This window comes from Schistocerca serialis, chromosome 11, assembly GCF_023864345.2.
Source record: "Schistocerca serialis cubense isolate TAMUIC-IGC-003099 chromosome 11, iqSchSeri2.2, whole genome shotgun sequence".
Lineage (NCBI taxonomy): Eukaryota > Metazoa > Arthropoda > Insecta > Orthoptera > Acrididae > Schistocerca > Schistocerca serialis.
The window spans coordinates 145,220,130-145,246,728 of NC_064648.1; positions in this window are offsets into that span (position 1 = coordinate 145,220,130).

Here is a 26,599-nt window from a genome sequence, read left to right on the forward strand (position 1 = left end):
TGCTGACACCAATTTTCTTAGCAATTGCTGCAGGTCCTCTGAAATCAGCACCTCAACCTTTTTGATGACTACCACAGTTTGTGATACGTATTTCCTGGAATGAGTTTTCCTCACTTGGTTAGTGGAACCTACCCCAGACATCTCCAAAGCATTATACTTGGTCACAATATTGTAAACAGTTGATTCCGGTTACCCAAAGAATCGAACTATTTCCCCGGGAGAACACCCATCGTGACAACTTTCGATAATTGCGACTCTTCGGTTGTACTTCGCACTTGTCTGTAACATCTCAGCCATTTTGATGTTCTGACCAATTACTACATGCTTGCGGCTTTCAAAAAGGCCAATAGTGATCTCCAGCAGCACGACAGCATGGTGCGAAATTAAAATTGAAATTTACCCAGATTTAAGCGCCACACCCTGTACTGCAAACAATAAATGAAGAGCAACATGCAGTTTCCATATTTCTAGATTTCTGGAAAGCATCTGACAGGGTCCCCATTGCAAGCTGTTAAAGAAGGTATGAGGATATGGAATGACAGCGAGTGTTCATCAGAGACAAGGGTATAGTCAGGAGTGCCACAGGGAAGTGTGATAGAACGGCCATTATTTTCAGTATACACAGAGGGTCTGGCAGACAGGGTGGGCAGCAATCTGCAGTTTTTTGGCAATGATACTGTAGTGTACAGGCAGGTATCAAAGGTGAGAGACTGCAGGAGGATACAAGATGACTTAATCAAAACTAGTAGAAGCCAACCTCGGGGAAGATCAGTTTGGATGCCGTAGAAATACTGGAACACGTGAGGCAATACTGACCTAACGACTTATCTTAGAAGAAAGATTAAGGAAAGTCAAACCTACGTTTCTAGCATTTGTAGACTTAGAGAAAACTTTTGACAAAGGATTTTAATACCTACTCCGAATTTTTCTTTTGTTTCCTTTACTGCTTGCTCAATATACAGATTGAATAACATCGGGGAGAGGCTACAACCCTGTCTTACTCCCTTCCCAACAACTGCTTCCCATTCGTGTCCCTCGACTCTTATAACTGCCATCTGGTTTCTGTACAAATTGTAAATAGGCTTTCACTCCCTGTATTTCACCCCTGCCACCTTCAGAATTTGAAAGAGTCAGCAAAGGACTTGGAAGAGCAGTTGAATGGAATGGATAGTGTCTTGAACATCAACAAAAGCAAAACGAGGATAATGGAATGTAGTCGAATTAAGTCGGGTGACACTGAGGGAATTAGATTAGGAAATGAGACACCTAAAGTAGTAAAGGAGTTTTGCTATTTGTGGAGCAAAGTAACTGATGATGGTCGAAGTGGAGAGGATATAAAAATGTAGACTGGCAATGGCAAGGAAAGCGTTTCTGAAGAAGAGAAATTTGTTAGCATCGAGTATAGATTTAAGTGTCAGGAAGTCGTTTCTGAAAGTATTTGTATGGAGTGTAGCCATGTATAGAAGTGAAAGATGGACAACAAATAGTTTGGACAAGAAGAGAATAGAAGCTTTTGAAATGTGGTGCTACAGAAGAATGCAGAAGATTAGATGGGTAGATCACATAACTAATGAGAAAGTATTGAATAGGATTGGGGAGAAGAGAAGTTTGTGCCACAACTTGACCAGAAGAAAGGATCGGTTGGTAGGACATGTTCTGAGGCATCAAGGGATCACCAATTTAGTATTGGAAGACAGCGTGGAGGGTAAAAATCGTAGAGGGAGACCAAGAGATGAATACACTAAGCAGATTCAGAAGGATGTAGGTTGCAGTAGGTACTGGGAGATGAAGAAGCTTGCACAGGATAGAGTAGCATGGAGAGCTGCATCAAACCAGTCTCAGGACTGAAGACAACGACAACAACAACAACAGTTGTTGTGATGAATGGCAGCTAGCTCAAAATGTGGAAAAATATAAGCTAATGCAGGTGCATAGGAAAAACAAACCTGTAATGTTCGGATACAGCATCAGTGGTGTCATGCTTGACACAGTCACATCGAGCGAAATGAAGTGTAACGAGCATGTGAGAACAGTGGTAGGGAAGGCGAGTGAATAACTTTGGTTTATTGGGAGAATTCTAGGTAAGTGTGTTTCGTATGTAAAGAAGACTGCACATAGGATGCTAGTGCAACCTATTCTTCGAGTACTGTTCAAATGTTTGGCATCTGTACCAGGTCAGATTAAAGGAAGACGTCAAAGCATTTCAGAGGAGCACTGCTAGATTTGTTACCGGTAGGTTCGAACAACACACAAGTGTTCCAAAAATGCTTTGGGAATTCAAATGGGAATCCCTGGGGGGAAGGCAGTGTTCTTTTCGAGGAACACTGTCGAGAGAATTTAGAGAACTGGAATTTGAAGCTGATTGCAGAACAATTCTACTGCCTCCATCAAATGCATAAGGCTCGTGAAGATAAGATACAAGAAATTACAGATCATATGGAGACTTATAGACAGTCATTTTTCCCTCATTCTATTTGTGAGCAGAACAGTTAAGAAATAACTAGTAGTGGTACAAGGTACCTCTGCCAGGCACCGTACCATGGACTGCAGATTATCTACGTATATACAGATTAAGACACAGCTTTTGCAGCAGAGGAAGGGAGAGGAAGTGTAGGTATTGCAAGATGTGGAAGGCAAGGAGAGATGGGGTATGCACAGGACTGCAGGAGGTGTGATGGGAGAGAGAAGGGGCAGTGCGGCCAGTGCACTACAGGTGTGTGTGCATCCCCACTAAAATGACCTCGAAGATTGCATGTGTTTTAATACACAGTTACACGGTGCCACCTACATGTAAAACACATTAAGACAATGTTATTTAACAGATGAACAGCAACAATACCGATTTGAAGAGGTGTCCTCAAAACCTAGAGCAGCCGCCAGTCAAACAGAGTAATCAGCACAGTGAAATCTCAGAAAGTAGCTTCTTAAAAGGCAAATCAAATCACAGAACAAAGTGACAGGCACTGACTTTATATCAATTTGAAACAGCGAGTGACAGAAGTAAGGCAACATAAACCTCTATACACACTGAAAAAGCCCAATAATTAAGTCTATTACACTACTTAAGTTCCTACAACCTGTTTCTTGACATTATCAGTTATAAACTGGGCAAAGGTCAATAGTCACAATACAGGATACCTCCTAGCCTAGACAGTCAACAGCAATAAATACCAATCAGATTACCTCAATGTACGATAACCCTCAACTTACACTTCAGCACAGTAAATATTGCCTTATATAGTAGGACGTCAAACGGGCCGACTTGGAGCAGGACATTTTAATTTCCACTGTCTACACTTTCACAAATAAATTCATAAAACTTTGTCAGCATGACCAGGAAGGATTCAGAATTCACACTCATAAGGAATGGAAGTTCGAAAACATAACAAATTGATTTTTTTTTTTTTTTTTTTTTTTTTTTTACATGTGAAATTTCATCATTTTTTTCACTTACTAATGGCAGTATTTGTTGCTATAGGTACACTTTTCTTCATAAGTAAGAGAGATTCTTCGATGAATTTTGCACAGCATACAAACCATACTTAAAGGTGTATGAAACTTTTGAATTTTCCAACTCTATTAAAAACTGTGGTAAAAATTGAGGTAATTAACTATAAAATTTGTTTTTTCTAAACATGAAGTTTAATATATAACAGTTCATTCGTTTTTTTCACAAATTAAATAAATTCTAGAGTTTCATACACCTGTGAGTATGGTATGTATGCTGTGCAAAATTCATCGAAGAATCTCCCTAACTTATGAAAAAATGTATACCTACAGCAACAAATGCAGCCATTAGTAAGTAAAAAAATGATGAAACTTTGTACGTAAAAAAAATTAATTTTGTTATGTTTTCGAACTTCCACTGCAATGAGTGTGAATCCTGAATCCTTCCTGGTGTTGCTGACAAAGTTTTATGAATTTATTTGTAAAATTATAGACACTGGAAATTAAAATGTCCTGTGATGCCTCTCCTGTTCCAAGTCTGCCTGTTTGACATCCTACCCCCCTTAAGTACTGCACCTTCCACAACCTTTCCATCCATTCTCATAGTAAAGGCATTTTTTGGACGTTAAGGGTTGAGTGAAAATCAGAGACATATACTGAAATTCAGAAAGAAGTGAAAGGAGCTATGACAGAGAAGTTGGAGGAGAAGAATTTAATCTTTCCTTATTTCCTCAATTTGTAGGTCACGCAGCATTCTAGTGTTTTCAGCCCGACAAAAGCTAATCGTGTATAACAACTGCTGTTGAACTTATGGCCTATAGTCAACTATTCACTACCAAGGTTGCAAAATGTTATGGTATGGGGCTTTTCTTTCAATGTCTGGCTTTGTTCCAAAAACTTGTTCCCATCAATGTTCACAGATTAAAGCCACTCCGTGGTGTATGGACAGGTTTGGTCCTGTCCTAGACACAGCTTAGTGGGAAAAAAGGTGACAAGTACCCTTCAATTCCTCACGTCTGTGGAGGCAGAGACTTATTTTCACTGGGGGCACAAAATGGCAGGCAGATGTCAACAGGATAGACAAAAAAAAATAGGGTAGATCCTGACAAAAAAAACAAAGGCATTACTCCACAACTTGTAAGTCACAAGCTCATGGAGATCAAAATTTTGTCATATTATGAACAACCTCATTTTGCTAGTAATGCAACTGCTACAATAGTAGTCAATAATAGTGGGGGCATTGAACATTTTAGTTTCACATCATCCGTTCATCAGTTCAAGTGAGCCTTAGTAGTGATATATACATCAACCAGGATAAAGCTTTTCATAGCAACCATACTACAATGTTGTTTTTGTTAACACCCAGCTAGAACCACAGCAGAAGATCACTGCTGCACATCTAAAGTATGTTATATGGTACAGACAGCAAAGATTTGCATCCAGCTACAATTAATGTGCACAAAATGCAGAAGCAACAAACTATTATAAAGCAAATGGGGCATTTCATCTTCTGCCAAAGTGCTTCTAACAGCACATTCCACAATACGTAAAAGCTATCTCCATCAAAAACATCAAATAAATTTCTCAATCCTAAATAAATGCAATTCCTAATGTTCACCCAAATCATTGTTGTCACTAACTGTATGATAAGGTTATAATGTAATGAAATATGTATTTTCTGAGATGGAGAGCATTATTCTCTCGCTTAGGAATGATAAAAAATATGTCCATTACCATTGTGACATTGGTTTTTAAGCACCAGCCTCCTCTACATTAAGTCCATCTCAGGTTTACATGAAACCCTACTTGCTCTAAGAATACATTGCAAAGGAATAAAAGGCTGCATTCTTCTTATTCAGAGCTACAATGATACTTAACTAAATTGTTAGGGAAACCAATGTGACTAGTTTAATAAAGTACCAAAAGCACAAAATAAAGGCTCTAGAACTGTTAGCAAGTTAATGATTAACCTCTCCCAAGTACAGCGTCACGAAATAATCAGCGTATCCATGTAGTTTATTGAATAAAGTTGTTGTGTTGAGTTGTTCTTGTGTTCTTCAGTCCAAAGACTGGTTTGATGCAGCTCTCCATGCTACTCTATCCTGTGCAAGCTTCTTCATCTCCCAGTACCTACTGCAACCTACATCCTTCTGAATCTGCTTCGTGTATTCATCTCTTGGTCTCCCTATACGATTTTTACCCTCCACACTGCCCTTCAATACAAAACTGGTGATCCCTTGATGCCTCAGAATATGTCCCTAGTCAAGTTGTGCCACAAACTTCTCTTCTTCACAATTCTATTCAATACCTCCTCATGAGTTATGTGATCTGCCCATCCAATCTTCAGCATTCTTCTGTAGCACCACATTTCAAAAGCTTCTATTCTCTTCTTGTCTAAACTATTTATTGTCCACATTTCACTTCCATACACTACACTCCAGTTAAATACTTTCAGAAAGGACTTCCTGACACTTAAATCTATACTCGCTGTTAACAAATTTCTCTTCTTTGGAAATGCTTGCCATTGCCAGTCTACATTTTATGTCCTCCCTACTTCAACCATCATCAGTTATTTTGCTCCCCAAATAGTAAAACTTCTTTACTACTTTAAGTGTCTCATGTCCTAATCTAATTCCCTCTGCATCACCTGACTTAATTCAACTACATTCCATTATCCTCGTTTTGCTTTTGTTGATGTTCATCTTATATCCTCCTTTCAAGACACTGTCCATTCCGTTCAGCTGCTCTTCCAGGTCCTTTGCTGTCTTTGACGGAATTATAATGTCATTGGTGAACCTCAAAGTTTTTATTTCTTCTCCATGGATTTTAATTCCTACTCCGAACTTTTCTTTTGTTTCCTTTACTGCTTGCTCAATATACAGATTGAATAACATTGGGGATAGGTGACAACCCTGTCTCATTCCCTTCCCTACAACTGCTTCCCTTTCATGCCCCTCGACTTTTATAATTGCCATCTGATTTCTGTACAAATCGTAAATAGCCTTTCGCTTCTTGTATTTTACCCCTGCCATCTTCAGAATTTGAAAGAGAGTATTCCAGTCAACATTGTCAAAAGATTTCTCTAAGTCTAAAAAATGCTAGAAACGTAGGTTTGCCTTTCCTTAATCTATTTTCTAAGATAAGTCGTAGGGTCAATATTGCCTCACGTGTTTCAACATTTCTATGGAATCCAAACTGATCTTCCCTGAGGTTGGCTTCTACCAGTTTTTCCATTTGTCTGTAAAGAATTCGTGTTATTATTTTGCAGCTGTGGCTTATTAAACTGATCGTTCAGTAATTTTCACATTTGTCAACACCTGCTTTTTTTGGGATTGGAATTATTATATTCTTCTTGAAGTCTGAGGATATTTCACCTATCTCATACATCTTGCTCACCAGATGGTAGAGTTTTGTCATGACTGGCTCTCCCAAGGCTATCAGTAGTTCTAATGGGATGCTGTCCACCCCCGGGGCCTTGTTTCAACTTAGGTGCTTCAGTGCTCTGTCAAACTCTTCACACACTGTTATATCTCCCATTTCATCTTCATCTATGTCCACTTCCATTTCCATACTATTGTCCTCAGAACATCGCCCTTGTATAGACCCTCTACATATTCCTTCCACCTTTCTGCTTTCCCTTCTTTGCTTAGAACTGGGTTTCCCTTTGAGCTCTTGATATTCATGCAAGTGGTTGTCTTCTCTCCAAAGGTCTCTTTAATTTTCCTGTAGGCATTATCTATCTTACTCCTAGTGATATAAGCCTCAACATCCTTACATTTGTCCTCTAGCAATCCCTGCTTAGCCATTTTGCACGTCCTGTCGATCTGATTTTTGTGACATTTGTATTCCTTTTTGCCTGCTTCATTTACTGCATTATTGTATTTTCTCCTTTCATCAATTAAATTCAATATCTCTTCTGTTACCCAAGGATTTCAATTAGCCCTCGTCTTTTTACCTACTTCTGCTGCCTTCACTATTTCATCTCTCAAAGCTACTCATTCTTCTTCTACTGTGTTTCTTTCACCCATTCTTGTCAATCGTTCCCTAATGCTCTCCCTGGAACTCTCTACAACCTCTGGTTCTGTCAGTTTATCCAGGTCCCATCTCCTTAAATTCCCACCTTTTTACAGTTTCTTCAGTTTTAATCTACAGTTCATAACCAATAGATTGTGGTCAGAGTCCACATCTGCCCATGGAAATGTCTTACAATTTAAAACCTGGTTCCGAAATCTCTGTCTTACCATTATATAATCTATTTGAAAGCTTCCAATATCTCCAGGCTTCTTTCATGTATACAACCTTCTTTTATGATTCTTGAAACAAGTGTTAGCTATGATTAAGTTGTGCTCTGTGCAAAATTCTATCAGGCGGCTTCCTCTTTCATTCCTTACCCCCATTCCATATTCACCTACTATGTTTCCTTCTCGCCCTTTTCCTACTATCGAATTCCAGTCACCCATGACTATTAAATTTTCGTCTCCCTTCAATATTTGAATAATTTCTTTATCTAATCATACATTTCATCAATCTCTTCATCATCTGCTAGTTGGCATATAAACTTGTGCTACTGTGGTAGGTGTGGGCTTCGTATCTATCTTGGCCACAATAATGTGTTCACTATGATGTTTGTAGCAGCTTACCCGCATTCCGATTTGTTTTAAACCTACTCCTGAATTACCCCTATTTGATTTTGTATTTATAACCCTGTATTCACCTGACCAGAAGTCTTGTTCCTCCTGCCACCGAACTTCACTAATTCCCACTATATCTAACTGTAACCTATCCATTTCCCTTTCTTAATTTTCTAACCTACCTGCCCGATTAAGGTATCTGACATTCCACACTCCGACCCTTAGAATGCCAGTTTTCTTTCTCCTGATAACAACATCCTCCTGAGTAGTCCCCGCCCAGAGATCCGAATGGGCGACTATTTTAACTCTGGAATATTTTACCCAAGAGGACGCTATCATCATTTAACCATACAGTAAAGCTGCATGCCCTCGGGAAAAATTATGGCAGTAGTTTCCCCTTGCTTTCAGCCGTTCACAGTGCCAACACAGCAAGGCCATTTTGGTTAGTTTAACAAAGCCAGATCAGAGAATCATCCAGACTGTTGCCCCTGCAACCACACGTTTGTATGGGCTCTCAGCAGATACCCTTCCGTTGTGGTTGCACCTGCAGTACAGGTATCTGTATCGCTGAGGCACGTAAGCCCCACCACCAATGGCAAGGTCCAAGGTTCATGGAATAAAGTTATGTGCTTATTTGTTCATATCTGTCATAATACTCAGAAGATGAAGTAGCTATCTGCCTAACCTTACTGCATTTGTTCCAGTGCACACTGAACCATCTTGACAAATTATTGTTGAAGGCAAAGATAGAATATTGTCAAACGATCTTCAATAAAACCCAAAGAAATTCTGGCCATATGCAAAGACTATTAGTGGCAGCAAAGTAAGTGTCCAGTCTCTAACGAATGAGACAGGAATTGACACTGATGGTAACAAAGCAAAAGCTGAAATGCTTAACTATTTTTTCCAATATTCCATTACAAAGGGAAACCCGGGAGCATTCTCCAAATCCAATCCTCATACGATTGAAAAGGCGAGTGAAATAAGTATTAGGTGTTGAGGAACAGCTGAAATTGTTAAAACTGACCAAAGCTCCAGGGATCCGATGGAATCGCTATCAGATTCTATACTGAATTTGCAGCTGAGATATCCTCTCTTCTAAATGTAATCTATTTTCGATCACTCAAACAAAAAAACACGCCCAGTAGTTGGAAGAAAGTGCAGACAACATCTGTCTACAAGGAGGGTAATAGGAGTGATCCACAAAACTACTGTGCAATATCCTTGACATAGATTTGTTGTAGAATCTTAGAACATATTCTGACCTCAAACAAGGGTCACCTTCAGATGTAGAAGTAACTTTGGGTGTGCCCCAAGGACATGTGTTAGGACCCTTGCTGTTCATGTTGTACATTAACGACCTTGCGGACAAAATCAATAGTAACATCAAACTTTTTGTAGATGATGCAGGAAGTACTGTCTGAAAGAAAATGGATAAATATTCAGTCAAACCTTGATGCGATTTCCAAGTTGTGCAAAGATCACCAACTTCCTTTAAATGTTCAAAATTGTAAAATTGTGCACTTCAAAAAATGAGAAAATGTAGTATTCTATGGCTATAATATCAATGAGTCACAGCTGGAATCGGTCAACTCATACAAATACCTGTGTGTAACACTTTGTAGGGATATGCAATAGAATGATCACATGGACTTGGTCATGAGTAAAGCAGATGGTACATTTTGCTTTAATGGTACAATATTGGGGAAGTGCAGTCTAGAAAGGAGATTGCTTACAAGTCACTCGTGTGACTGGTTCTAGAATACTGCTCAAGTGTGTGGGACTCGCAACAAAGAGGACTAACAGGGGATGTTGAACAAATACAGAGAAGAGCAGCAAGAATGGTCACAGGTTTATCTGGCAAACTGTTACACAGGTGGTGACAAAACTGAACTGGCAGACTCTTGAAGATAGACGAGAAAATCTACTAACAAGAACTGGGTTGAAGTAATGATTCTACAAATATACTACAACTCCCGACGTATTGCCCACACAGGGATCATCAGAACACGATCAGAATAATTACAGCATGCTTAAAGACATTCAATCATTGTTCCTGAGTTCCATACATGAATGGAGCGGGAGGAAACCCTAATAACTGATACAATGGGACGTACACTCTGTCATGCACTTCACAGTAGTGAACAGAGTACAGATGCAGATGTAGATGGAAAATTCTCTTGGACATTGTTCTTTTGCAAGGGTTGACTGAAAAGTAAGGCCTTCACCTTCATAACTGTTCAACAGTTGGCAGCATTTGTATGCGGCAGGAACTGGCTCATTCCGTAGCCTCTTCTCTACAGTTCCAGTTGGTGAGAAACCTTAGCATTGAACGGTTGTGTTGTTACATTGTATAGTATGGAACGCTGCGCAGACGGTCCATCAATGCGATTTAAGCAATGTGCAGTTATTGAATTCTTGACAGCAGAAGGTGTCACCCCAAAGGAGATTCAGCAGAGAATGAAAGCAATATGGTGATTGTGTTGATGTGAGTACTGTGCGTCTTTGGGCGAGTAAATTTGAAGACATTGAGGTGAGAACATCTGACCTGCATGACAAACAAAGAGTTGGGTGTCCTGTGACAGCAACCACTGAGTTTCACAAGCAAAATGTTGACGGATTGATTCAGGATGATCGTTGTATCACTCAGAGAGAAATTGAAAGCACAATCGGCATTTCACAAGAACGTGTGGCCACGATTTTTCTAGCTGAGGGCTGCATCCTTAATTTCTTTTTCTGGGGCAAGTCTTTGTGTCGATATTCCATAGACAGATGTTTCGTCTCTGGGTCGTAATGTTGTCGTTGTTGTGGTCTTCAGTCCTGAGACTGGTTTGATGCAGCTCTCCATGCTACTCTATCCTGTGCAAGCTTCTTCATCTCCCAGTACCTACTGCAACCTACATCCTTCTGAATCTGCTTAGCGTATTCATCTCTTGGTCTCCCTCTACGATTTTTACCCTCCACGCTGCCCTCCAATACTAAATTGGTGATTCCTTGATGCTTCAGAACATGTCCTACCAACCGATCCCTTCTTCTGGTCAAGTTGTGCCACAAACTCTTCTTCTCCACAATTCGATTCAATACCTCCTCATTAGTTATGTGATCTACCCATCTAATCTTCAGCATTCTTCTGTAGCACCACATTTCAAAAGCTTCTATTCTCTTCTTTTCCAAACTATTTATTGTCCATGTTTCACTTCCATACATGGCTACACTCCATACAAATACTTTCAGAAAAGACTTCCTGACACTTAAATCTATAGTCGATGTTAACAAATTTCTCTTCTTCAGAAATGCTTTCCTTGTCATTGCCAGTCTACATTTTATATCCTCTCTACTTCGACCATCATCAGTTATTTTGCTCCCCAAATAGCAAAACTCCTTTACTACTTTAAGTGTCTCATTTCCTAATCTAATTCCCTCGGCATCACCCGACTTAATTCGACTACATTCCATTATCCTCGTTTTGCTTTTTTTGATGTTCATCTTATATCCTCCTTTCAAAACACTTTCCATTCCATTCAACTGCTCTTCCAAGTCCTTTGCTGTCTCTGACAGAATTACAATGTCATCGGCGAACCTCAAAGTTTTTATTCCTTCTCCATGGATTTTAATACCTACTCCGAATTTTTCTTTTGTTTTCTTTACTGCTTGCTCAATATACAGATTGAATAACATCGGGGAGAGGCTACAACCCTGTCTTACTCCTTTCCCAACCACTGCTTCCCTTTCATGTCCCTCGACTCTTATAACTGCCATCTGGTTTCTGTACAAATTGTAAATAGCCTTTCGCTCCCTGTATTTTACCCCTGCCACCTTTAGAATTTGATAGAGAGTATTCCAGTCAACATTGTCAAAAGCTTTCTCTAAGTCTACAAATGCTATCTTTCTTCTAAGATAAGTCGTAAGGTCAGTATTGCCTCACGTGTTCCAATATTTCTACGGAATCCAAACTGATCTTCCCCCGAGGTCGGCTTCTACTAGTTTTTCCATTTGTCTGTAAAGAATTCGTGTTAGTATTTTGCAGCTGTGGCTTATTAAAGTCATTGTTCGGTAATTTTCACATCTGTCAACACCTGCTTTCTTTGGGATTGGAATTATTATATTCTTCTTGAAGTCTGAGGGTATTTTGCCTCTTTCATACATCTTGCTCACCAGATGGTAAAGTTTTGACAGGACTGGCTCTCCCAAGGCCGTCAGTAGTTCTAATGGAATGTTGTCTACTCCCAGGGCCTTGTTCCGACTCAGGTCTTTCAGTGCTCTGTCAAACTCTTCACGCAGTATCTTATCTCCCATTTCATCTTCATCTACATCCTCTCCCATTTCCATAATATTGTCCCCAAGTACATCGCCCTTGTATACTCCTTCCACCTTTCTGCTTTCCCTTCTTTGCCTAGAACTGGGTTTCCATCAAAGCTCTTGATGTTCATACAAGTGGTTCTCTTATCTCCAAAGGTCTCTTTAATTTTCCTGTAGGCAGTATCTATCTTACCCCTAGTGAGATAAGCCTCTACATCCTTACATTTGTCCTCTAGCCATCCCTGCTTAGCCATTTTGCACTTCCTGTCGATCTCATTTCTGAGACGTTTGTACTCCTTTTTGCCTGCTTCATTTACTGCATTTTTATATTTTCTCCTTTCATCAATTAAATTCAATATTTCTTCTGTTCCCCAAGGATTTCTACTAGACCTTGTCTTTTTACCTACTTGATCCTCTGCTGCTTTCACTACTTCATCCCTCAAAGCTACCCATTCTTCTTCTACTGTATTTCTTTCCCCCATTCCTGTCAATTGTTCCCTTATGCTCTCCCTGAAACCCTGTACAACCTCTGGTTCTTCAGTTTATCCAGGTCCCATCTCCTTAAATTCCCACTTTTTTGTAGTTTCTTCATTTTTAATCTACAGGTCATAACCAATAGATTGTGGTCAGAGTCCACATCTGCCCCTGGAAATGTCTTACAATTTAAAATCTGGTTCCTAAATCTCTGTCTTACCATTATATAATATATCTGATACCTTTTAGTATCTCCAGGGTTCTTCCATGTATACAACCTTCTTTCATGATTCTTAAACCAAGTGTTAGCTATGATTATGTTGTGCTCTGTGCAAAATTCTACCAGGCGGCTTCCTCTTTCATTTCTTAGCCACAATCCATATTCACCTACTACGTTTCCTTCTCTCCTTTTTCCTACACTCGAATTCCAGTCACCCATGACTATTAAATTTTCGTCTCCCTTCACTATCTGAATAATTTCTCTTATTTCATCATACATTTCTTCAATTTCTTCGTCATCTGCAGAGCTAGTTGGCATATAAACTTGTACTACTGTAGTAGGTGTGGGCTTCGTATCTATCTTGGCCACAACAATGCGTTTGCTGTGCTGTTTGTAGTAGCTTACCCGCATTCCTATTTTCCTATTCATGATTAAACCTACTCCTGCATTACCCCTATTTGATTTTGTGTTTATAACCCTGTAGTCACCTGACCAGAAGTCTTGTTCCTCCTGTCACCAAACTTCACTAATTCCCACTATATATAGCTTTAACCTATCCATTTCCCTTTTTAAATTTTCTAACCTACCTGCCTGATTAAGGGATCTGACATTCCACGCTCCGATCCGTAGAACGCCAGTTTTCTTTCTCCTGATAAAGACATCCACTTGAGTAGTCCCCGCCCGGAGATCCGAATGGGGGACTATTTTACCTCCGGAATATTTTACCCAAGAGGATGCCATCATCATTTAATCATACAGTAAAGCTGCATGCCCTCGGGAAAAATTACGGCTGTAGTTTCCCCTTGCTTTCAGCCGTAATGGTGTACCCCATTTCAACTCCTGTCACAACTGAATGGAGAAAGGCGTCACCAATATTCTAGTAACGCGAGAGGATTTCCTGACAAATTTCAAGTCTGTGCACTTTAATTTCAGGAGTCAGCATCTGGGGTACCCATCGTGCACAGGTCTTCCGATAGCTGAACAAAGCAATAATGTGACCCACACATTCTTGTGAAACGGCGATTGTGCTTACAATTTCTCTCTGAGTGATACAACGATCGTCCTGAATCAATCTGTCCACATTTTGCTTGTGAAACTCTGTGGTTGCTGTCACAGGACACCCAACTCTTTGTTTGTCATGCAGGTCAGATGTTCCCGCCTCAATATCTTTAAACTTACTCGCCCATGGACGTACAGTACTCACATCAACACAGTCACCATAAACTGCTTTCATTCTCTGATGTCAAGAATTAAATGACTGCACATTTCTTAAATCACATTGACCGACCATCTGCGCAGGGTTACATACTTTACACTGTAACAACGCAACCGTTCAATGCTAAGGCTTCCCGCCAAATGGAGCTATAGAGAAGAGGCTATGGAACAAGCAAGTACCTTCCGCATACCAATGCTGCCAACTGTTGAACAGTTACGAATGTGGAGGCAATACTTTTCAGTCAACCCTCATAAAATTATAATTTCCTCATATGGTAATCCCTATTTGCTTTCACGAGTCAATAGTTCAGGCATATTTATAGAAAGACTAGACAATACCAAACAGTTCAGTATGGCACAATACATGTCAGGCATCAGCAACAACGTGCATGTAGGTGGCGTAGACTTCAAACATGTGGCACCCGTGTGGAGGCTGTTGTGAATTGGCAGGAGCCAATTCACGGAGTTTGGAGGAAGCCGAAAGGCACGCGATTAAGCTCACGCAGGCTGGCATGAGGTCTGGAACAGGTCAGAGAAATAAGACTAGCAAAACAAGAGTAACTGGTAGAATACTTAACTTTAATCCATAATTGTAGAACATCGCTCTTGATGATACATAATTTGAATCTCAATATGACGGGTAATGGCGCCTTGCTAGGTCGTAGCTAATGACGTAGCTGAAGGCTACGCTAACTATCGTCTCGGCAAATGAGAGCATATTTGTCAGTGTAGCTTCGCTAGCAAAGTCGGCTGTACAACTGGGGCGAGTGCTAGTACGTCTCTCTAGACCTGCCGTGTGGCGGCGCTCGGTCTGCCATCACTGACAGTGGCGACACGCGGGTCCGTCGTATACTAGCGGACCGCGGCCGATTTAAAAGCTACCACCTAGCAAGTGTGGTGTCTGGCGGTGACACCACAGAGGCAACGGGGACCTCGTGACTGCTGCTGGTTGCACAGGAAAGATTAAGTGAAGCCAGGACCCTCAGATGCAGCACCCATAGGCAAATACGCAGCAGGCAAGCTGCAATGATGAACAGGAGGCAGGAGGGTCGTACAGCCAGAGGCTGTGGCAAGATTCATAGAAAGTGTCTGACATGGTTCCCAACTGCAGTTTCCTAATGAAGGTCCGAGCATAAGGAATAGGTTCTCAGATACGTAAGTGGTGCAAAGAATCACAACTAACAGAACCCAGTATGTTCTCTTTGATGGTCAATGTTCATCAGAGACAAGGGTATTATCAGAAATGCCCCACAGAAGTGTGATAGGACTGCTCTCAATTTCTATACACTTAAATGATTGCATGGGAAAGTATGGTTGTTGACTGACTGTAGAAGGACAGAGGATGACTTGGACAGAATTTCTGTTTGGTATAAGGAATGACAGCTTGCACTGAGTGTAGAAAACCATAAGTTAATGCAGGTGATTTGGAAAAATGATCCTGTAATGTTTGACTACAATATCAGTGGCGAGTTGCTTGGCACAGTCACTTCAATTAAATGTTTAGGCATAACACTGTGAAACAATACGAAATGCAACAAGTACATAAGGAACATAGTAACTGTTATAGACATGTATTTAATGAGGGGTGAGCACTTAGATGTGCTGCATAAAAACATGAACATATAGATTTGAATATAATAGAAAGAAACATTCCACATGGGAATCCACTGACACCAACCTATCAGAACTCCAGAGATGGGACTTGCCCCTCAATATATCTTCTCTTCCCGTTACCCATCTGGCCTCAAACTCCACTAATTTCAAGTTGCCGCGCCTCGTACATCACTTGTCACTCAACAACATCTTTGCCTCTGTACTTCCACCTCGACTGACATCTCTGCCCAAACTGTTTGCCTTTACACATGTCTGCTTGTGTCTGTATATGTGCAGATGAATATGTGTGTGTGTGTGTGAGTGTATACCTGTCCCTTTTCCCCCCCTAAGGTAAGTCTTTCCACTCCCGGGATTGGAATGACTCCTTACTGTCTCTCTTAAAACCCACATCCTTTCGTCTTTCCCTCTCCTTTCCTATTTCCTGATGAAGCAACCGTGGGTTGCAAAAGCTTGATGTTTGTGTGTGTGTTCGTGTGTTTTTTATTGTGAGCGCTTTCCCGTTTGGTAAGTCACAGAATATATTTGAACATAAAGATTTGCGTAAGTAAAACGGCCAAATTTGAGGGTAAAGTTCTCAGCATAATCTACAATGGACTTGCATTCCTACATATTTCTGAATAAGCCTGAAATAAAGTATGCAGTGTTTCAAACCTAACAGAGTCAAATCCATAACCTACAGTTTCCTTTTTTGTCTTCAATTTCCATATTTTCGTCAGTTATGCCCAAATTTTCACTTTTTGTGTCAGCAATGTTGATTATATAACCTAGATACAAAGCTGTTCTTCCATTGGCTGGTTAGATGATCAGTTTACAAGTCAGAACCCAGGTATCAGAATGATGTGGGATGCTCCCTTATTCCACTGAGAAGTTGAAGACTGCTTTGTAAAGCCTGTTATCATTCCATTGTCTTAGTAATAACATGGAGCTATCCCACAATCTGATAGCTCAAAAAAATGATCCCAGATGGACCCAGTTCACACTGAACACACCAGTACCAGTTTCCACCAAACTGAGGAATACCCCCTTTTCCACTAACACCTGCAATTCTAAGAAACATTATATGTTTGAATGAATGTTACAGTATAATAGACTTCTTTTACATAAATCAATCACTAAGAAAACATAAATGAAGCTGAAAATGTTTGACAATGTCTGCCACACATCATCCCTATCACAAGGGACATTTCCACACAGACTGAGACATTTTATTGTAAGACCCCTTTACATGGAAGGTAGTAAGACAGGTATTAACAATTACCAACCCGTCTCCCTACTTACATAGTTCTCAAAGGTATTGGAAAAAAGAACTGTGTATGCAAGAACCATAATACATCTTTCTCAAAATACCAAAACTATGAATTAGGGTAGATTGCTTCTCACCACATAGAGAAGGCAATGAGTTGCTGACAGGCACATTTCAAGGTAGACCGAGTCCTTCATCATATTCGGAAAAACTAACACACATTCATAGATGCACAACTCTCTCTCTCTCTCTCTCTCTCTCTCTCTCTCTCTCTCTCTCTCTCTCACACACACACACACACACACACACACACACAACTATCATCATCTCTGAGTGATTCATAGATGCACAACTCTCTCTCTCTCTCTCTCTCTCTCTCTCTCTCTCTCTCTCTCTCTCTCTCTCACACACACAACTATTATCATCTCTGAGTGCTGAGGCCCAACTACCTCAGAACAAGATTCTTCACAATTCAGTCTCAATTTGGAATTCAAGAGGGTTGCTCCACCACAACACATTATTTTTCAATTTATAAATCACATCATATACAAAATTTTAATGATGAAACTTTGCCAAATGGTATTTTTGGCAATCTGATTGTGCATTTCACAGTATTCTCCTAGAGAACCTCAAATACACAACACAACAAAAAGCGTGAAGCTCCCAGAACACAGTATTATTTTGTACGCACACAGACCACCAGTGAATACGTAAATGACTGAAGTTTTAAGTCTCTGTGACAAGTAGAACAGACACCAGAGTGTATTAGTGTTGTTCATGTTTGGTGTCGTTACCAGACCCGGTACGGTATATAATGAGTGCGAACAGCATCAGATGTTGAGCAATCACTGAAGGACGTCAAGATGCCACCTACTTGTGTAAGACGGCATTATAGCATTGTCAGCACCTGACACAGTTAGAAAGGTGCCTCACTCTGTATCCGCAATTGTCCGACTGGTCGAATCAGTTGATACCCAGAGCTGAGGGGCATTCAGATGTAACAGTGGCCCAATGTTGGACTGCATGTGAATATGAGGGCAGGAGCACGTGTCATCAAGGTTCCAGTCGACCATTTCTTCCAGCCACGAGGGAGGACTGTCACATTGTGCTCCACACACATTGCAACCCCTGCAGATCTGCATCTGCTATCCCAGAACAAGTAACAGACTGAAACTTCCTGGTAGATTAAAATTGTGTGCCAGATCAAGACTCAAACTCGGGACCTTTGCCTTTCACGGGCGAGTGCTCTACCGACTGACCTACCCGAGCACAACTCATGACCCACCCTCGCAGTTTTACTTCTGCCAGTACCTTCCAAACTTCACAGAAGCTTTCCTGCAAAACTTGCAAAACTAGCACTCTTGGCAGAAATAATACTACAGAGACAAAGGGAAAAGTCCCAAGTTCGAGTCGCGGCACAGCACGCACTTGTAATCTGCCAGTAAGTTTCATATCAGCATACACCAGCTGCAGGGTGAAAATTTAATTCTGAAAGTAACAGACTCTCGGCAGCTGTGTTATCACACATCATTGGTTGGCAGCTACCTGCAGCCGGACTAGGGAATTACCAGCCTACGAGTAGGAAGCTGGTAACGCTACAACACTAATGCTGTGCTCGTTGTGGTGGTGTGATCGAGAACCACGGACTGTCGATGAATGTCATCCCACTTTGCTGAGCAATGAATTGTGGGTCTACATCTACATCTACATTTATACTCCACAAGCCACACAACGGTGTATGGCGAAGGGCACTCTACGTGCCACTGTCATTACCTCCCTTTCCTGACTGCCGGAAAGCCTCCGTGCGCACTCGAATCTCTCTAATTTTACATTCGTGATCTCCTCGGGAGGTATAAGTAGAGCGAAGCAATATATTCGATACCTCATCCAGAAATGCACCCTCTCGAAACCTGGAGAGCAGGCTACACCACGATGCAGAGTGCCTCTCTTGCAGAATCTGCCACTCGAGTTTGTTAAACATCTCCGTAACGCTATCACACTTACCAAATAACCCTGAGACGAAACGTGCCGCTCTTCTTTGGATCTTCTCTATCTCCTCCGTCAACCCGACCTGGTACGGATCCCACACTGATGAACAATACTCAAGCATAGGTTGAACGAGTGTTTTGTAAGCCATCTCCTTTGTTGATGGACTACATTTTCTACGGACTCTCCCAATGAATCTCAACCTGGCACCCACCTTACCAACAATAAATTTTATATGATCATTCCACTTCAAATCGTTCCGCACGCATACTCCCATATATTTTACAGAAGTAACTGCTACCAGTGTTTGTTCTGCTATCATATAATCATACAATAAAGGATCCTTCTTTCTATGTATTCGCAATACATTACATTTGTCTATGTTAAGGGTCAGTTGCCATTCCCTGCACCAAGTGCCTATCCGCTGCAGATCTTCCTGCATTTCGGTGCAATTTTCTAGCGCTGCAACTTCTCTGTATACTACAGCATCATCTGCAAAAGCCGCATGGAAATTCTGACACTATCTACTAGGTCATTTATATTTATTGTGAAAACCAATGGTCCTATAACACTCCCCTGTGGCACGCCAGAGGTTACTTTAACGTCTGTAGACGTCTCTTCATTGAAAACAACATGCTGTGTTCTATTTGCTAAAAACTCTTCAATCCAGCCACACAGCTGGTCTGATATTCTGTAGGCTGTTACTTTTTTTATCAGGCGACAGTGCGGAACTGTATCAAACACCTTCTGGAAGTCGATGAAAATGGCATGTACCTGGCAGCCTGTATCTAATATTTTCTGGGTCTCATGAGCAAATAAAGCAAGTTGGGTCTCACACGATCGCTGTTTCCGGAATCCATGTTGATTCCTACAGAGTCTACTCTAGAAATGACATGATATGCCAGCAAAAAACATGTTCTAAAATTCTACAACAGATTGATGTCAGAGATATAGGCCTATAGTTTTGCGCATCTGATCGACAACCCGTCTTGAAAACTGGAACTACCTATGCTTTTTTCCAATCATTTGGAACCTTCCATTCCTCCAGAGACTTGCGGTACACAACTATTAGAAGGGGGGCTGGCTCTTTCGCGTACTCTGAGTAGAATCGAATTGGTATCCCGTCAGGTCCAGTGGACTTTCCTCTGTTGAGTGATTTCAGTTGCTTTCCTATTCCTTGGACACTTATTTCGAAGTCAGCCATTTTTTTGTTTGTGCGAGGATTTAGAGGAGGAACTGCAGTGCGTCTTCCTCTGTGAAACAGCTTTGGAAAACGGTGTTTAGTATTTCAGCTTTATGCGCGTCATCCTCTGTTTCAATGCCATTATCATCCTAGAGTGTTTGCACTATCCTGGGTGACCACTGTCAGTGACCTGTGGAGAGGGGTCCCAGTCTCCCAATGTTTTGGGGAGGCACAGTGATATTACTCCTGGTGTCACAGTATTGGAAGCCATCGGGCACAACTGCTGGTCACAACTGGTAGTGATTGAGAGAACTCTGGTAGCACAACAATACATCCCAGACATCCTTATGTGTTACCCTCATGTGCTAGTATCAGAGCGGAAATGCTGGTCCACAAATGTTGTGTCTCTATATGAGCTGTCTGTGTGATGTTGAGGTATGCCCATAGGCAGTAGATTCCTAGATCTGTCCCTGATAGAACATCTGTGGAATCAGCTCGGATGTCACTTCTATCCCACTGCCAGTGTCACAAATATCAAGAACTAGTTACAATAGTTAAGAACCAGCTTTTTCAGGAGAGGACACACTAGCCTTATGACACCTTCCCAACAAAAATCGGAGGATCCATCCAGGCCAGAGGGAGTGTAACATTGTATTTACACGTTCGTCATAAATTTGACTCGATATTGTAATTACTGAAACAACCCTATGGACCTATTAATTTTCAACTTGTTTTCTTCAATATCCCCCCCCCCCCCCTCCCACCCCCTTCACTTTCTTATTAGGCAGTGTGTCACAGTAATCACCAACCCCTTGACTTTCTTTTAGGTAGTGTATTACAGTATCAGAGATCTTGCTGGTAACTGGTTTTCACCTCCACTAACCAAAAGGATCCACAGTGCAGTATTAAGAAACTCAGAGAGCGTACACAATGAAACAGCATTTTCTGAATGACAAACTATCACTGCAAGTCTACTGCAGGGAGTGATATTGGAAAATGTCTTGTTTAAGTTACATACAAATGATCTGCCACCTCACATGGAAGAAGCAGAAATTTGTTTGTGGTGATACAAATAGTACAAATGGTTCAAATGGCTCTGAGCACTATGGGACTTAACAGCGGAGGTCATCAGTCCCCTAGAACTTAGAACTACTTAAACCTAACTAAGGACATCACATACATCCGTGCACAAGGCAGGATTCAAACCTGCGACCATAGTAGTCGTGCGGTTCCGGACTGCAGCGCCTAGAACCGCTCGGCCACTTCGGCCAGCTACAAATATTACAATCAGGGGCAAGAAAATAGTTACGTCAACTGAATACACTCCTGGAAATGGAAAAAAGAACACATTGACACCGGTGTGTCAGACCCACCATACTTGCTCCGGACACTGCGAGAGGGCTGTACAAGCAATGATCACACGCACGGCACTGCGGACACACCAGGAACCGCGGTGTTGGCCGTCGAATGGCGCTAGCTGCGCAGCATTTGTGCACTGCCGCCGTCAGTGTCAGCCAGTTTGCCGTGGCATACGGAGCTCCATCGCAGTCTTTAACACTGGTAGCATGCCGCGACAGCGTGGACGTGAACCGTATGTGCAGTTGACGGACTTTGAGCGAGGGCGTATAGTGGGCATGCGGGAGGCCGGGTGGACTTACCGCCGAATTGCTCAACACGTGGGGCGTGAGGTCTCCACAGTACATCGATGTTGTCGCCAGTGGTTGGCGGAAGGTGCACGTGCCCGTCGACCTGGGACCGGACCGCAGCGACGCACGGATGCACGCCAAGACCGTAGGATCCTACGCAGTGCCGTAGGGGACCGCACCGCCACTTCCCAGCAAATTAGGGACACTGTTGCTCCTGGGGTATCGGCGAGGACCATTCGCAACCGTCTCCATGAAGCTGGGCTACGGTCCCGCACACCGTTAGGCCGTCTTCCGCTCACGCCCCAACATTGTGCAGCCCGCCTCCAGTGGTGTCGCGACAGGCGTGAATGGAGGGACGAATGGAGACGTGTCGTCTTCAGCGATGAGAGTCGCTTCTGCCTTGGTGCCAATGATGGTCGTATGCGTGTTTGGCGCCGTGCAGGTGAGCGCCACAATCAGGACTGCATACGACCGAGGCACACAGGGCCAACACCCGGCATCATGGTGTGGGGAGCGATCTCCTACACTGGCCGTACACCACTGGTGATCGTCGAGGGAACACTGAATAGTGCACGGTACATCCAAACCGTCATCGAACCCATCGTTCTACCATTCCTAGACCGGCAAGGGAACTTGCTGTTCCAACAGGACAATGCATGTCCACATGTATCCCGTGCCACCCAACGTGCTCTAGAAGGTGTAAGTCAACTACCCTGGCCAGCAAGATCTCCGGATCTGTCCCCCATTGAGCATGTTTGGGACTGGATGAAGCGTCGTCTCACGCGGTCTGCACGTCCAGCACGAACACTGGTCCAACTGAGGCGCCAGGTGGAAATGGCATGGCAAGCTGTTCCACAGGACTACATCCAGCATCTCTACGATCGTCTCCATGGGAGAATAGCAGCCTGCATTGCTGCGAAAGGTGGATATACACTGTACTAGTGCCGACATTGTGCATGCTCTGTTGCCTGTGTCTATGTGCCTGTGGTTCTGTCAGTGTGATCATGTGATGTATCTGACCCCAGGAATGTGTCAATAAAGTTTCCCCTTCCTGGGACAATGAATTCACGGTGTTCTTATTTCAATTTCCAGGAGTGTATGTAAATAAATTTTCTCTGTAAATTAATAACTCATTCTCTGTATATGGACTGCCACTGCATTTAGATAACATATGCTACATGTAGTTCAGTACTGCATGAGGCCTTAGCACACCACTGCAAATAATACACATGTGTAAAACAGAGAATGAAACTAAATATTCTTAATTTTTATGTGTTTATAATGATAACAACCTGACTTTCAAGATGCTCTATAACTTTTGTGTTATGGATAATATCAGGTTTGGGAGGTGAACATGTACGAAATGTTGTCTTACTTTTCCCCATTTTCATTTACTACTGTTTTATGGCATCATCTTCTGGAGCAGCTCGTCATGCAGGAAGAAATGTGTGTTGTGCAGAAGCATGTAATGGAGACTGTGTGTGGTGTCCACTCTGCAACATGTGGCATAGAATAGTCAAGCATACTGACAACAGTTTCATAGTAGATTTACTCCCTTGTGGAGCTTGTTGTCAACAATCAATCACATTTCAAAAACTGTAGTAAAATCTACAAATATCACACTAGAAGGATAAGGCATTCCATCATTCAACCTTAGTATGGCACAGAAAGCAGTGAGGTATTCAGCCATGAAAATCCTACCCAGCTACCCAGTCATTTAAAGAATTATATTTGCTTGACAATTATGGTGTGTGTGTGTGTGTGTGTGTGTGTGTGTGTGTGTGTTCAAGAGAGAAAGAGAGAGACTTTGAAGCAGTTAAGTATAAATTACTGAATGAATGTTTAAAAAATGACATTATGGCAATCATTTTAATGGTCAGCATACTGCCATATTTTCCACTGAGATGATCATATACATTGTTCCTCCAAGTCAACTCCCATTTTTCTCAACACGTATCCTGCTAATTGTACAGGGGTGAATTAGGTATCTTTAAAATGGTTTGATATTCCATATTTATTTTGAGGTTAAAATTTACTATTGTTGAAAATTTTAATATAAAACGGACTTTTAACTGTCATAGGCAAAAAGGCATCATGGACGCCCAGCTTCATACCTATATTTTATTAAGCTAACTTATTAAACACAAGTAAGAAACTCCTTTTTCATACTGTCTTATGAAAATACCATTTTATTTGTTTTAAGGCACTTATTAACTGGATATTTTGTATACAGCATTGTCATAGATAATAACTGTGACCATAACAGGAGCCCATTATCTCTGTCCATTGTACAAGTGTACTTTTCTAAACAAATATACTTTCCAAAATGACAAACATATTTGTCATTGCCACCTTGACTTTGATTTAGCTACTGCTGCTATGGCACAAACTTGCTTACTGTAATTGAAAATGTTTGTTGAGTTAAAGTTGTAGGTTATGAAGCCCTCCTGACAATCTCTGATTCTCTGCCCATCATACATGCCGGGACAAACATTTCGAATGCAAAACACATTTTTAGGCACATATACAATACGATTAAAATATGTGTACAGAGATATATCATAAATTCATGATTATGTTTCATCTTGTTCCATTCATTTTTAAAGATGTTTTCTCTTCATTCCAACAAAAACCTTATCCCAATGACTACACGGAAAATACAAATAACTAAGAGAGGACTGTGGACATAAATAAATATGGGAACATGAGTATGCAGATTGCACAGCACTCCTTGAAAAACAATGGTAAAACATGTAAAATTAATTTTTATCAGTTGAACACACAATTTTGTCAGTTCAGTGGCGAAAAATACACATCATGTATCTTGAGATTTCATATGAAAGATCTCTCCAAAATACCGGGTGATCAAAATGTCAGTATAAATTTGAAAACTGAATAAATCACGGAATAATGTAGGTGGAGAGGTACAAATTGACACACATGCTCAGGATGACATGGGGTTTTATTAGAACCAAAAAAATACAAACATTCAAAAAATGTTCGACAGATGGCGCTTCATCTGATCAGAATAGCAATAATCAGCATAACAAAGTAAGACAAAGTAAAGATGATGTTCTTTACAGGAAATGCTCAATATGTCCACCATCATTCCTCAACAATAGCTGTAGTCAAGGAATAATGTTGTGAACAGGACTGTAAAGCATGTCCGGAGCTATGGTGAGGCATTGGCGTCGGATGTTGTCTTTCAGCATCCCTAGAGATGTCAGTCGATCACGATACACTTGCGACTTCATGTAACCCCAAAGCCAATAATCGCACGGACTGAGGTCTGGGGACCTGGGACACCAAGCGTGACGAAAGTGGCGGCTGAGCACACGATCATCACCAAACGACGCGCGCAAGAGATCTTTCACGCGTCTAGCAATATGGGGTGGAGCGCCATCCTGCATAAACATCGTACGTTCCAGCAGGTGTTTATCAGCCAGGTCGGGGTTAATGATGCGATTCTGTAACATATCGGCGTACCTCCCACCCGTCACGGTAGCAGTTACAAAACCAGAATCACGCATTTCCTCGAAGAAAAAAGGCCCGATAATGGTAGATGTGGTAAATCCACCCCATATCGTGACTTTCTCATCGTGCAATGGAGTTTCCAAAACAGTTCTAGGATTTTCGTTAGCCCAAATTCTGCAGTTGTGGGCGTTGACAGACCCTCGGAGTGTGAAATGAGCTTTGTCGGTCCACAACACGTTACTCCACCAATTGTCATCTTCCGCCATCTTTTGAAACGCCCACACTGCAAATGCCCTCCACTGCACTAAATCGCCAGGTAACAGTTCACAATGCCGAAGGATTTTGTACGGATAGCATCGGAGGGTACGTCTAAGTGCCAACCAAACAGTAGTGTATGGAATGCCGGTGCGACGTGCGACTGCACGAGTGCCGACTTCCCCATGCAAAGACGAACCCGCTACAGTCACCATTTCTTCCTGAACTGTCCCAGAAGCATTACACCTTGTGCTCGGTCGGCCACTACGGGGTCTATCGTCTAAACTACCCGTGGCTTCAAACTTCGAAATCATTCTCGCCACAGCTGCATTTGTCAATGGACCTTTACCTGTTCGAATCCCCTGCCTATGGCGATAGGATCGTAATGCTCAACTAGCACATTCCCCATTCTGATAATACAGCTTCACTAAAAGCGCCTTTTCAGGTAACGTCAACATGCTGCGACTGCTGGCTCATCTGATTCTCTCTCTCATTACAGCTCCTTTTATATACGATTATCATGCGCAGTCACTGACGTTTTGCTGTCCAGCGCCATCTGTTAGACATTTTGTGAACTTTGTTTTTTTTTTTTTTTTTTTTTTTTTTTTTTTTTTTTCCCCCTTCCCCCCTAATAAAACCCCATGTCATTCCAAGCATGTGTGTCAATTTGTACCTCTCTATCTACATTACTCCGTGATTTATTCAGTTTTCAAATTTATACTGACTTTTTAATCACCCAGTAGATCATGTGGCTACTATCTTGCAGCCTGCTGTGAGGGTAACTTATTGTAACAATAAAATCTATAAAATGTTTTAATATACTAGTAATCTGGAATTTTGATCTGAAAAAACCACAAAAGTGAACCAATAATTCTGAAAAGGGAAGCAGAATTAAGACAAACTTCCTGCCTT